At 42.3% G+C, this 12,819-nt stretch overlaps 1 long non-coding RNA gene across 1 annotated transcript; it reads left to right on the forward strand.

Annotated features, from left to right (window-relative positions):
* The first annotated feature begins 518 nt into the window (after window positions 1-518).
* Window positions 519-8,691, forward strand: LOC134160798 (uncharacterized). The gene is made up of 4 exons (XR_009963692.1): window positions 519-604; window positions 1,306-1,423; window positions 2,308-2,663; window positions 8,521-8,691. It is a non-coding gene; the product is annotated as an uncharacterized LOC134160798 (long non-coding RNA).
* The last annotated feature ends 4,128 nt before the right edge of the window (window positions 8,692-12,819 follow it).

Raw genomic sequence — 12,819 nt, forward strand, 5'->3', positions numbered from 1 at the left:
GTATTAAGGCGTATTTCAGAATCTAAGTTCCAACACATTGCCTCTTCTAATATTCCCAAAGCCACAAAATTATGCACTGAAAAAATCTCCATTACTATTTTATGAAAATGTATGTTATGGCATTATGAAAATGGAAATTCAATTACACCCGCTTTTAGATCATGCTAAGACCTGAAACTTGGAAAATCAATGTGCATCTACAAAGTTGAGGTCCAGCATCCATTTACACTAATGTTATGTTACATCACTCTGACAGAGTAGAGGGACAGTTAAGTGGGACTATATTTCATTGCCTCTAGTTTGCATACTATTACTTATCAAGAGCAAACCAAAAGCAGTCCTGGTATACATGAGAATTAGGTGTCATGTAACTTAACCAGAGAAAATATCAAAAAAGGATATAACTTAATTATATTAAAATATAAGTAGAACTAAGAAGAAAGGTTAAAACTTTAAATTATTGAAAATATTAAGCAATATTTGGGGGATTAATTGAATGTTGTTTTGAATATATTGTAGGTAGTGCCTGTTCTGGTAAAGATTCAGATATAAGGTGAAATCTAAACATCTCCTTAACTTCCATGAATTACTCCTGCACTTCATGGTAAGCATATGTCTTGGGGTCTTGCCAGAGGGTAGTGATGTTTCCAGAATTAAACCCGATGCTTGGTAATATGGATCTGTGGGACCAAACCTGTGTCATCTTTGCTGTGAGCCTCTGCCAACCTCAGGGAACAGTAAACCCCTCTCTTTCGTCATTTCCAGGACCGTTACCTTATTTGGGTTGTTGTGACAGCAGAATAAGAAGCAAATCTCCAGAAGAAGCTGATCAATTAGAAACCCTCCAGAGGATAACAACAGAAGCAGCCATTGGTCTGGAAAACATAATCTACTAGGGAAGATTGAGTGAGTGGCATAATTTAACCTGGAGAAAAAGAGACTGAGGAGGGTGTAACTGACTTCAACAAATATGAAAATACTATGGCAAGGAAAGAGGGAATAATCTGTGCTGTATGTTCAATTCATATAAATAATCTGTTCTCAAGGGTAGGCAGACAAAAGCATCATCAGTTTAAAGTGTAGCGAGGAAGATGTCGATTAAGAATAACTGGAGGTGGACTGCATGGCGGGGTTGAGGGGATTCATCTCCTTGTTCCTTTTGTGTTCCATTGTTTTGAAGATTTTTCCTCATGCTGGTCCTGCAGCAGAGGATATGAATGGGTTGTAGCAGGAATAGAATCTGCCTAGAGAGTGGCAAGGTGGAGGGAATTTGGCCTCTTCATTCCACTTTTCTCTCTGTTCCAGCAATCTCTTTAGTGGGGCCTGGGGCAACATACAATATTGCTGCTGCTGTGCCAGAAGCATGGATATGGCTGACCTGGAGAGCCCTGTAGGATAGAAGAATTCAGCAGTGGGAGATCAGGTGAGAGCAGTAATGATCTTTTTTTAACCATTGGGGGTCTCAGCCAAATGTCAACAGAATTTTGGGTAAGGCAGCAAAGCTGCTTCTGGCCAAGAGGATACCTCTCAGTGGAAGGAAACTCCTAGCTGCAAACAGCAGAGAAAGAACATCTCAAAGTAGAAATTACAGAAATCTTCTCAGATGGAGCCTAAATCCAGAGAAATTCTATTCCTTACTCTCTGGACTGCACTGGTATGGAAAGCTAGCACTTCATCCTGGGTCTAGGATGTGTCAGCACTTGTGTACACAGCACCCAGGAGAGCCCCACTCCTCCTGAGCTCCAGAGCACTACATCAGCACTGACTGGGCTGGCACTGAGATCACTAAATGAGACAGTAGTCTCAAGGGGCACTTGCTGCTCTTAATTAGCCCAGCCCACCTTATTGACGTGGATTTGTTCTAGCATTTCCCTGACTTTTGATGAGCTGCCATGCAAAGAACTGCAAAACAAGTGTTTTAATGCCAGTCACAATGCCATAAAAAAGGACAGCTTCTCAGAGGACATCTTTAATATTCTTGAACTGCATTACAGATACAATTTTCATAATCCAATGAATAAATATTTTGGGTGAGTTTAGTGTATTTCTAGCTCTTTTAGTCACGGGTGAGTTTCTGTTCTCCCACTGCTAACTTGCAAGGAGAGAAAGAAATCAAGACAGACCTAATGATTTCAATAAAGCATCTTATATTTTTGCATTTAAAAAACAAGATCTACTAGATTTGCACTGAAATGTTTTAAGGTTAATAGATTACCTCTGAGCCCCAAGGAAATCAAGCTTCCTGTGCCTGCCTGTCATTTACTGGGCTGGTTACTTATCTGTCAATATTTCTTCCTTTTTTTCAAGTCCCAGGCCTACTTGATCTTGTCCATTTGGCACTGCTGGAGGAATAACAAGTTTCTTCCCATCGTGCACCATTCTGGGATACATCATGACAGAGAAATCTCAAAGCCCAGGTCAATTATAACAGAAGATGTGTAGCACCTCTGCCCCCACAGAGTCTTCTGGGGATCCACTTGGCAAAATGATATAAAACTATTTCCGAAGACTTCCCGTGATCTGGCCCTGCTTAGAACTAAGTCACCAGCAAAATGTAAGGAAATAAGCATATGCACCACTGCTTACCTTCCCCCTTGTTTGCCATAGAGCTAAGGTGACATGTGTGAAGAGAGGCCTGGAGTTGGCAGATTCCTCACTATCCAGTAATTACTTTTTAATTAGAATTCATTGAATACAGATAGATACCTTCACTTCTGATGATGTTAATACCCCCTGTCAGACATTATGAGGCAGTAGCTGACAGTGAGTTACACGAAGTAATCCTGTAGCGGGTAGTGACTTACATAAAGTAACCAAGTTAACCATTTGTCTTAGATAAAATACGATCTCCATCCTCGCTTCTTTGCGCCAAGTCTGTCACCGGCGTGTTGATGTAGTGTTTGTTTACCCTCATTCCTGCAGGAGGAAATATCATAGTTCATGCATCAAATTACTGTAACTGACTGGAGCAGTTGTATTTAAAATCATGCTCAGTGATGTATTTCCATAGTGTCGTTGATGTATTTTCAGGAGCTCTAATTCTTACAAGTGTATCATCTGAATATCATTTATCTGAGAGCGCAGTTGTAAAGTCTGTGGTAATACCTGATCTCATTAGAAAAATTAGTGTTTAAGAATGGAGTGGGGTAAGTAAATCTGAAACGGACTGGATATTTGTGGTATTTTGATAGAAATAAGAAAGAATTTCAGGGTGGTTTTTTTTTTCCTTTTTGCTGCAGGGCCTCTAAACATAACCTGACATGTGATGTATTTTTGAAGTCAGAGTTAATAATTCTCTTTACATAAAAAATAAATACCCCCTATTGAATACACACTCTAAAATTAGAATTGCATATTTCTAAGTAATATACCTAAGGAAAGTGATTTATTCTAATACAATAATGGCATAGATTTACAAAGCTTGAGTGATACAATGTTTCTCGTTATGGTTGTAAAATATTTGTTGCCACTGTGGGATTTTCTAGATCATTATTTTAAAGAAGGAAAAACCCACTTTGACAGATGAACTGGGGCCATTCTGAGCAAATCACAGATACTTCATATAACAAGGCCTCCAAAGAGGGAAGCACAGACTTATTACTATGGCAACCCCGATCAAAACACTATTTTAGTGGAGAGTTTCCAGTTTTACAATGCAATGATGATTGTTTATAGTACCATTGAAACCAGATTCAGCAAAGGTTCAAGAAATGAGCTGACAAGAGGAAAATCATTATAGATAAACTGGGGATACTTGAATGACATATTGTGGAATCTGCTATTATTTGATCAAATGATTAAATTGTTACACAAACATAGATGGATAATGGTATATAATGCAGGCTGATGAACCATATTTTGTTAGTTATGTTATATTGTGTATCTAGAACATAATTACTGGTTCAAAGTTGCAAAACACAAGATTTAATAATAGAAATTACTTAAATTAAAAAAAAATCCCTGCATATTAATTCTCCCTAATAATTTATAACATTTAAATTTTACTAATGTTTTACTTCCCAAATCATTTAGTAACATCTACATAAAAACAAACGTCACTTACACTTGGCATTTAGACAGCACCTCTGGTGGGGTGCTTTTTTTCCTGAAAGTGCATCAGATGGCACATGGGCTGGATAATACATGCTTAATCCCATAATAACTTTGATACCAGCTAATCAGTGCTTAAAGACTCTTAATCCTACAGCAATGAACCTGTTCAAACCTCTCCTGTATCTGCAATGGCAGGACAAGGGGATTCTTTTGCGGCAGTAGCCTAGGAGCAGCTCTGGGCTCCTCTAGATGCTTTCTGCCTCATATCTGCTGGTCCAGGGAAGTGCAGTGCTTATTAACCTCCTTCCTTGTTAGAATGGTCCTACTGGTTTCAGTGTAGGAGCCACAGGAATTTGGGGAGACTGATGTGTTTTCTGCTCAGGATTGTTTCTCAACGCAAGAGCCATGGATGAAGTTACTTGTTTCGGCTTCCTCCTATGTTTATGCCATCCTTCACCTCAAGAGCAAATCATGATCACTCCCCTTACCAACCTTCTTGCTAGCCCCACTTTCTCCTCTACTTTATCATGTCAGTGCTCCCCTGTCCATGTAACCATGGCAGCGTGGTTAAAGCCTCTGCCCCCACAGCATGAACAGAGGAAGCTCCTAGTTACTGTAGAAGCAGCCAGAGACAGAAAAGCTCCCAGTTTGAGAAGCAAAATGGTAAAGAAGAAAGGTGGATGAAGACTGACCACAGCAAATTTCCTATACCGGGGAAAAGCCTGAGCATGCCCCAGACACAGGTCTGCCTTCTGCAGGAAGGAGCTTGCTTTAATGTTTCCCTTGGTGGGCCTGGCTGATGGGACAGCTCTGAGAGCAGCACTGCCCCAGGACCACCCTTGGCACATAGTCTTACCTCTCCATCCATAGAATTATAGAATAGTTAGGGTTGGAAAGGACCTTAAGATCATCCAGTTCCAGCCCCCCAAAAATAGTTTTCTCTATGGGCTCCTCAAGGTGAAAGTTTCTGTGAGATCAGGGCAATTTTATTTCCTGAAAGAAATCAGAGATTTACTCACAGAAGCCTTTAAACATTGGACTGAAAGAACAGGATGGAATGTTTTCAGGAGGGTGATTTACTGTGTAGTCTGTATATTATTGCGGATAGAGAGAATTTGGCTCTTAGTGGAAGTCTGAAGCAAAATTTTGCCTTGCATTTGGTATTTCAGATGATGCAGGGAAAGCATTTTGTGGTGTAGTCATACTTGGACCAGAATACAAAACACATCCTTTAGTAAACTGTGAAGCTTTAACTTATTCAAGTGACACTTACCCAACAAATCATTTTGAACTTGGAAGCATTAGAGAGGTCACATTTTTACACAGCTGATCTGCTGCTGAACAGTCGTTTTTTAGACATTAAGAGCACCCAGGCTTTTTTCAACACCAGGTATCTTGTCTCATCCATGAATTACATTTCCCTGAGTTTATTATGACCATTGCAAGGAAAATTAAGCCACTCCATTAACATCTGAGACAGGAGCACCCTTCAAAAATCCAATCCAGTAGAGCAGTTGATGGTATTTATTGCTCTTCCCTAATGTACTTGTATTTTCTCTGCCATGCAAGGACTATTCAGACATCATCATACAGCTATCAGGATTGTGTTCCTTGTCTCAGCACCTAAGAGATGACACTGGCACATACTTAATCATGCAGCAATTATAATCTAAAAGACTTCCCAGAATACAGATTGAGTCCCCACATAAGTATAAGGAATCAGTAAGTGTTTTCCACTGATTCCAGTATGTCTGTGTACTCTTGCCTTTTCCATCTAACCTCACAAACATCTGTCTTCAGCCAAGAAACAGCAACAAAGATGTCAACATCTGTTCTGCTCAGCCAAGTACAGCGCTGATGTTCGAGTTTTCCAAGATCACTGATGTCCTACATTATTAATCAAGGGCCTCAGAAATATTTTTTCTGCTGACAGACTATTTATGAAATACATCTCCTGCCTTTAAAATATGATTAGTGCACAATCCTATGGCATGGAGCAGGGATGAAGGCTGCTGGGCTGAGATTCAGCTGGTAAGGACTGTACTAGTCACTTGGAGGTCATAAGAAGCATCTGAAAGAAATGGCCAAGGTAACTGCAGGTCCCTTATTGCCCCTTGTTTCTGACATGGTTTTATTTATTCTGGAACGTCCCCATTTAACATGAGTCTCCGGGAGTTCGTGTAACAATAATGGCAAAGAACATTTCTTCCCTTTCGTCATCCTTCCTCTGGTTATCCATCTTACCTGGGTGCCCTGTGTGTGTGGTGGATGTCCTGTAAGGCCAGTGTTAGGTAACATCTGAATTCTGTTTCCTCAGTGTTACTTCTGATAGTGCTTCCCACATCTCTGGCCTACAGAGGGTGTGAGTTATGCTGAGGTTAGGGATACTAGAGAGATAGTTTCTGTCTTCCTGTGAGAATTCTTGATGTCTGAGATAACTGAGATAGTAAAGATACCAGTCTTCTCATTTAATACAATTGTATACACCAGCACAGACTCTTTTTTACCTTAATCACTGCTCAGTCTGTTACTTCCATTCTCTTGTCCAAAAGCTCCCCATCAGATCACTGTCTGAGGCCTCTGGGATGGTAAAAGTGACCTAAGCCTGAATTTCTCCAAATCGGTTCAAAACCAAAATGAAAATAGAAGCTGAGCTCATAATTTTGATATTAAATCGACACAGTCTTCAAGGGAAAAAGAAAAAAGGAATCAAACCCCCCAGTGATGTCCATTGCATAAAACCCCTCATAGGCTGGGCACAGAAAATGTGGGGTGTGAAAGTAAGTCTATGAGAGAGAAGCAGAACAACCCTCTGGCTTAGAGATTTCTCTGTTCTCCTCTTGGTCATTTTGTTCCACTCTATCTCTCAACAACAACTTGTAGCAGTCAGAATGTCTTTAGCATTTTATCCTCAGCCCACAGAGCAAGTAAGACCTTTGCTTAACAACAGCTTCCAGATACAAAATAACTCATACATTTGAAATGCAAAACAGCTCCTAAATTTCAGAGGGCTGCCAAGTGAAAATGCCTCTCTGAGGCGCAACAGTGGCTCTGGGGAAGGCTGTCTCCAAGGAGGAGCAGCACAGAGCCAGGCTCACGTGGGGTTCTGCTCTCCATCACTCACATAGATGTTGTTAAGAAATAATTGTATAACCTCATCATCTCCATACTTACAAGTCAGCACAGCTTTAGTCCTACCCAGCTCCCCTGCCACAGGATAAATCCTCTCCATCTATCTCATCTATCAGCTTTGTATAAGTGCTCCATCCAGCTCTCTGTACTGTTTTTATCAACAAGCACTGTCAGGTTAAAAAGTGGATGACTTACTTCCCCAAGCGATCTGAAGAATTCAGTGCCACAGAAACATGTTTAATGCTGGATAACCATCCACCTTTCCCAAGTGAATCTTTAATGGCAGGGGCTGCTTTCCATAGTGCACTGACCAGAAGGAGCTGTGATTAAACCCCACACTGTGATTTCTATCCAAAATTTTCCACTCAGCGGTGACAAAATCTGATGTAGTTTTCACTAAACTCTCCCTCAATTTCCCACTGGCTTTTAGTATGTGCAGATAATTCAGAATAAAGCCCCTTGTCACAGTAATATGTATTCTAGCGTAGCGCAGAGGAGCTGTTTCACCATGTAAAAGCCATATTGCCAAGCTGTATTATGCTTTACCTGTCACCATGCCAGGAAACATTTAACAAGAGAAGAAAACAAGGAGAGCGCATGTGTTGCCAGCTATTCAATATAGGCCATTTACTATTAAACTGTGGAAAGGTGCTGGAGTTTAAATGCACCCTGGCTTTCTTCTGCTACTGGTAGCAAAACGCTGAAAGGTTTTGCACTGTTGACCTACTGTTCAGTGCTGCTAATTTGGCCCTGGACTATCTCACCAGGTCTTTATGGTTCACTGGTCTTTCCTGAGCCTCAAGGGAGGGGTTGTGTGTTTGTTTTCAAAGGATTTATACCACCCCTGAAAGTGAGGTTTTGGCTGAGTGATTGGCTTCGGTTTCTATGAGAAAGGGTGGCCCAGACTGCCTGAGTCCAGCCTGGGGGTGCAGGGACAAGGCTCAGTCTCATGCGAAAACTAGCCACAGCGTTTAGGTGTGAGTGTCTTGCCGTGGTAATGCCTTCATCACCCAGCCAGCGCAAAGTCCTGAGGTTTCTTTTGGTGCCCCCCATGCACCAAGTGGTACATTTGGGCAGCACTAACACTTATTAATAGAGAAATGCTGGAAAATAAGGGATAGTCTAACTATTTCCTTTTGGGAGATGCCCAGTGGTGTCACCCTTCAGTTCTGCTTCCTGCCACAGGGGCTGTCAGTGCAGTTCATGTTAAGCACTAGTTTGGAGTGGAGCTGGGACTGTAAGACATGTCCACCCTTTAGGTAAGTGATAGAAACAGAAGGCTGCACCATACATAGTCTCAGCATCTGGTAAATCAAACTTTGTCTTCCTTTCTAGGAAGTGGAGTGGCTTTGGTGGAAAGGATCGGACATGTCTTTTGCACAACCCCACTCTGGATAGCCTATGGGCTGCAGAAGATAAGAGGTGTCCCTTCAAGTTCCCATAGGCAGAACAGAGGACAAACTCACAGGTCCTGCCTTTCAGCAAGAGGATATGGTATAAAACAGCACCCAGGAAGTCTTAGTAAGTAGCTGTGTAGCTAAGCTGTGACATGATGGGTATTTTTAGTTTGTATGACTCATTGGCTTCATTGCTTTCATCATTTATTTTCTATATGGTTGCTTTGGGCTGTGGGGTACTGGCATGTACTGGTACAGTGTGCTTTTGAAGCAAAAATTCGGACCATGGATGCAGAGGAGTGAAAGAATAGCTCATAGAGAAGGCCTCTGCTAGGCTTTGCCTTCCTGAAGCATGGAGCTGTGTGCCTCACTTCAGAATGTCCTGGAGTCTGATTTAGGTACTGCGATGAAATCCAGGGAGACAAATGATTGTTGCAAAAATGAGGTTGACGAGTGTTTTGCGACAGCCTTGTTATAACGTGATCTACTGTGGTCAGGTGTGTTACTCTGTCACTTGAGCACGTGTCAGTGTAATACAGTTTGAATCCAGGGCACGAGGGGATAGAGGTGCCCTCCATTTACAGTTGTTTCCGTGTAGGAACCTTAAGCTACAGGGAGAAAAACCTGAGTTAGGCAAGGTATTATACTCTGAGCGAGACCCCGTGAGGACCTTTTAGTGCTTGAAATGAGGGTGAACATTGCCAAGTGTGGCTATGCAGCAGTTCTGGGGCTCTCTACAGAGGCTTTTGGGGGGGTTGAGAAAGAATAAGGCTGATCTGAACAATGCAAGCTGTGAGGAACGATGGCAAGGCTGGTGCTGATGGCTGTACAGTGGCTCTCGCTTCCCCTGCTGCTCCTGTAAGGACATCTCAAGCCACAGATTTGACTGTTCCTTCCTTTCTCTTTAAGTGCTTTGAAACGGCTATTTCAAAGTGGAAACAAAAAGCACAAATAGATGCAATCAGCAGGCACATCTCTCCTTCCTCCCCCCAGATAGCACTGTCTTGCTGACCCTGGCAGTGATTTTATTGGTCCCCTCTTGACTGGCCTCTATGTCTCCCCACCTGGTGCTCCAGTGCTAATTGGTACAATTAGCCTCTCCCTCCCTCGGCTAATTGCTAATGACTGTCTCACCATCCCCATGGGGACCAGAAGAAACTTGCACAAGGGGGAGAGCTGCAGTCACAGAGACACCAAGGGGGGAAATAGAGAGCTGGGGCAGGCTGGTTGCTCTCCATTCATCTTGCGTTCACTCACACAAAGCACGTAACTCTTTCTCTGAGCAACATATAACATTTCTATGCATTGTGTTATCAATAAAGTAACAGGGCTGTTCAGCACCAGGGAGCCAGTCTTAGAGTCTGTAGGCATTTGAGCACTTGGGCTGCTAAAATGTACAAGGTAAAACTCCCTAGCTGTCGGTCCAAGGTCTTTGTAAGACACATTTTATGCCAGCACCTGTCTGGAGAATATTGCTGGAAGTTGCAGAGAGGCTTGTGGTAGTAGAAAAGTTAATATCCAGCTTGTTTAAAAGGAGCTGGAAACAAAAGCTCTATTGCTTCTTCAAAGGAATAGTGTGATCCCTCTACAAAAAAAATACATGCTCTTGAAACTGCTGCATGTTTAATATTAATACAAGTATTTGTTTGTGACTATATTTGAAATGGTTTCAGATGCCAAGTTGTCCTCTGTTGTCCTCAGCAGACAGGGACCCTTGGTGAGAAGACTGATGAGAATTAGAGAATAGTTTTATCAAAGAAAATATTGAAACTGTCTTTTCATACTGGGACCTGACTGTAATAGCATGTTTTCTTTTTTAAAGATGCATTAATTGCATGTATACTACTATACTGTGTATATTACTATACTACTGCCCATCCTATGTGTTAGCTAACCTGGCTGAAATCAGTAGGTGAGGATTGAGGTGGTATGCTCAGGGATATGACTTTCCAAATACATGGATCCAGACAAGGGCTGGGGAGCTCTCCTCTGTGTGTGTAGCTCTTGCCGTGTTGACGAGCAAACCCAGCTGAGCAGAAGAACAGAGTCAGCTCAGTGGAAGATCAAGCTAAACCCGAGTGGCACCAGAGCTGGTGTCATGTACTGAAAGAGCTTTGCCTGCATGGGAATGATTTTGTGTTGGTTTGACCTACAGTATAACACCCTGCCCCACAGCTTAGCCAGGGAAAGGGAGGAATAGAGAGGGAGTCCCTGACAGTTTGAACTTGTCAGCCTGGAGATCAAACCTCTGTAGACATGCAGGGTTGTAAATAGGTACTCTGTTACAGATAGATACTCAGCGTATCACTTGGCAGGCAAAGGGAGATGTTTTGAGGGCAGAAACAGTGGGGGTTTTGGCTTAAATTCTCCAAAAATACTGCTGAATGTAAATTCTTTATGTTCAGGTAGGAAGCTATAAGAATTGGAGAGAAAGGAGATTGCTGTGAAGTTGATTTTATGACTTGCAGATGAGGGCAGCATGAAGGTATTTGCTGTTGTTGAGAGCACATATGTGAATGGGCAGAGAAGACAAGCTTCTGTCAAGCCTCACATGTGACTAGTGTTTTCCAAGAGTTATTGCATTTTCCTAATGAAATGACCTCTTTGAGATGAGGCAGTATTTATTTCAAACCATGTAATGTCTTGCACTATCCCAGCTTCTTCAACCCCCTTCAAACTTGAGCTCAGTTTTTCCAAGCGGTGTTCATCTTGTAAAGCTATTCATATATCAACGCATGGGTCCATACATCAAGATATAATTTGTGGATAGACACTGACATTTAGAAAAAAAAAACAAACTATCAGACCAGGAAAACATCTGCCATGAACAAGGGTTTAAGGAACTATTCTTGTCTCATGAAGTGAGTGGATGGATGGTCAGGGGCACTTTGCTGCCTTTGCTGTGAACTCAACACTGTGGGGAAGGCTGTGTGGTGAGGGGGGCAGAGGTTGGTACAAACAACCTGAAGCAAGAGGGAGGTAGTTTGGGCCACTGAAGCACTCAGTGCCCTTGAGTAAGTGGCTTGACCCATTCCTTAGGGTGACCTTGGACAAGGCTCCTAAATTCATTTTCCTCAGTCAACCCAGCTGGCAAATTTGTTTGGGGGTGAAGAAACACCAAAATGACGTTGAAAAGCAAGCTGTGCCCCTGCACTGCCCTTTGCAGGGTAAACAAACCATACCCCAACATCCCCCCAGCCCACCATCGGGGATTTTCAGTGTGTCCTTTGTGGAGCCCTGTGGAAAAGCCTGGATGCAACATGAACTGCACAAATGGAACAGTTGCATATTCAGATATAGTGCAATGTTTGTTCATCTCTCAAAACGTGTGTACAGTACTGATCACTGTATTATCTGTGTGCTTTCAGCTAATTAGCAATGCAAATACAGAAGGATTCTTCTCCTTCCCTCCTTTTCCAGCCAGAAATGCATTTCTTTTATGCTGTTACCTTTTACATCATAAAAAAAAGATTCTAGACATAATAAACCAGCATATTCAGCATCTAGTGGAAAGATAATATTATAAGTGTGAAAGATGGTTCTCCTGCAAAAGGGCAGTTTTATTCATTGGCTAACAGAAAGCATTAGTTTTACAGTTCAGGGTAGAAACTGCCATAATTCTGGTCATATTGTTTCTTCTGGCAGGGAATAAACTCTCTTCTTTTTTTATACCTAGAGGTGAGTTTTTACTCTTTCTCTTTGAATTACACTGGTGGTCATCAGAGTGGTGGTGGAACAAGAGTGTGATGTTGCTGAAGTACTTCAGATGTATTTGCTCAAAGCACTGCCACTATAATTCAAAGTGAAGAGAGTAAAACTTACAGCAGGCGCTCCAGAATGGAGGACACCAAGGTCTTTGTTTACTGTCCTCATCCTCCTTCCCTTTGGGCAAGAGACAGCATCTGACATCTGGGTTGCTAGGTACACAGAGTTACCAGCCAATTACTACCTACAAGCACAGAGGAATGGGGAGGAGAGGACCAGGCAAGAAGAGGTGCCCCTGGTGCCATCTGGGGACACACAGAGGCCAGTGCAGGGCGCAGGGACTGCTGCCTCCCAGGGGTAGGTCTCACTGAGACCAGCAGATTAATTTAGGAAATAAAAGAGATTTGAGGGCACCTGGGGTTGGAACTAGATGATTTTGAGGTTCTTTCCAACCCTAACCATACTATAGACAAAGAGTTGCACACCTACTTCAACAGTAGTTTCAGCGGTGCTTCGGTTTCAGCAGTAGTCA

This window comes from Pezoporus occidentalis, unplaced genomic scaffold (assembly GCF_034315485.1).
Source record: "Pezoporus occidentalis ecotype Australia unplaced genomic scaffold, CSIRO_AGI_Poc_V1 ctg164, whole genome shotgun sequence".
Lineage (NCBI taxonomy): Eukaryota > Metazoa > Chordata > Aves > Psittaciformes > Psittacidae > Pezoporus > Pezoporus occidentalis.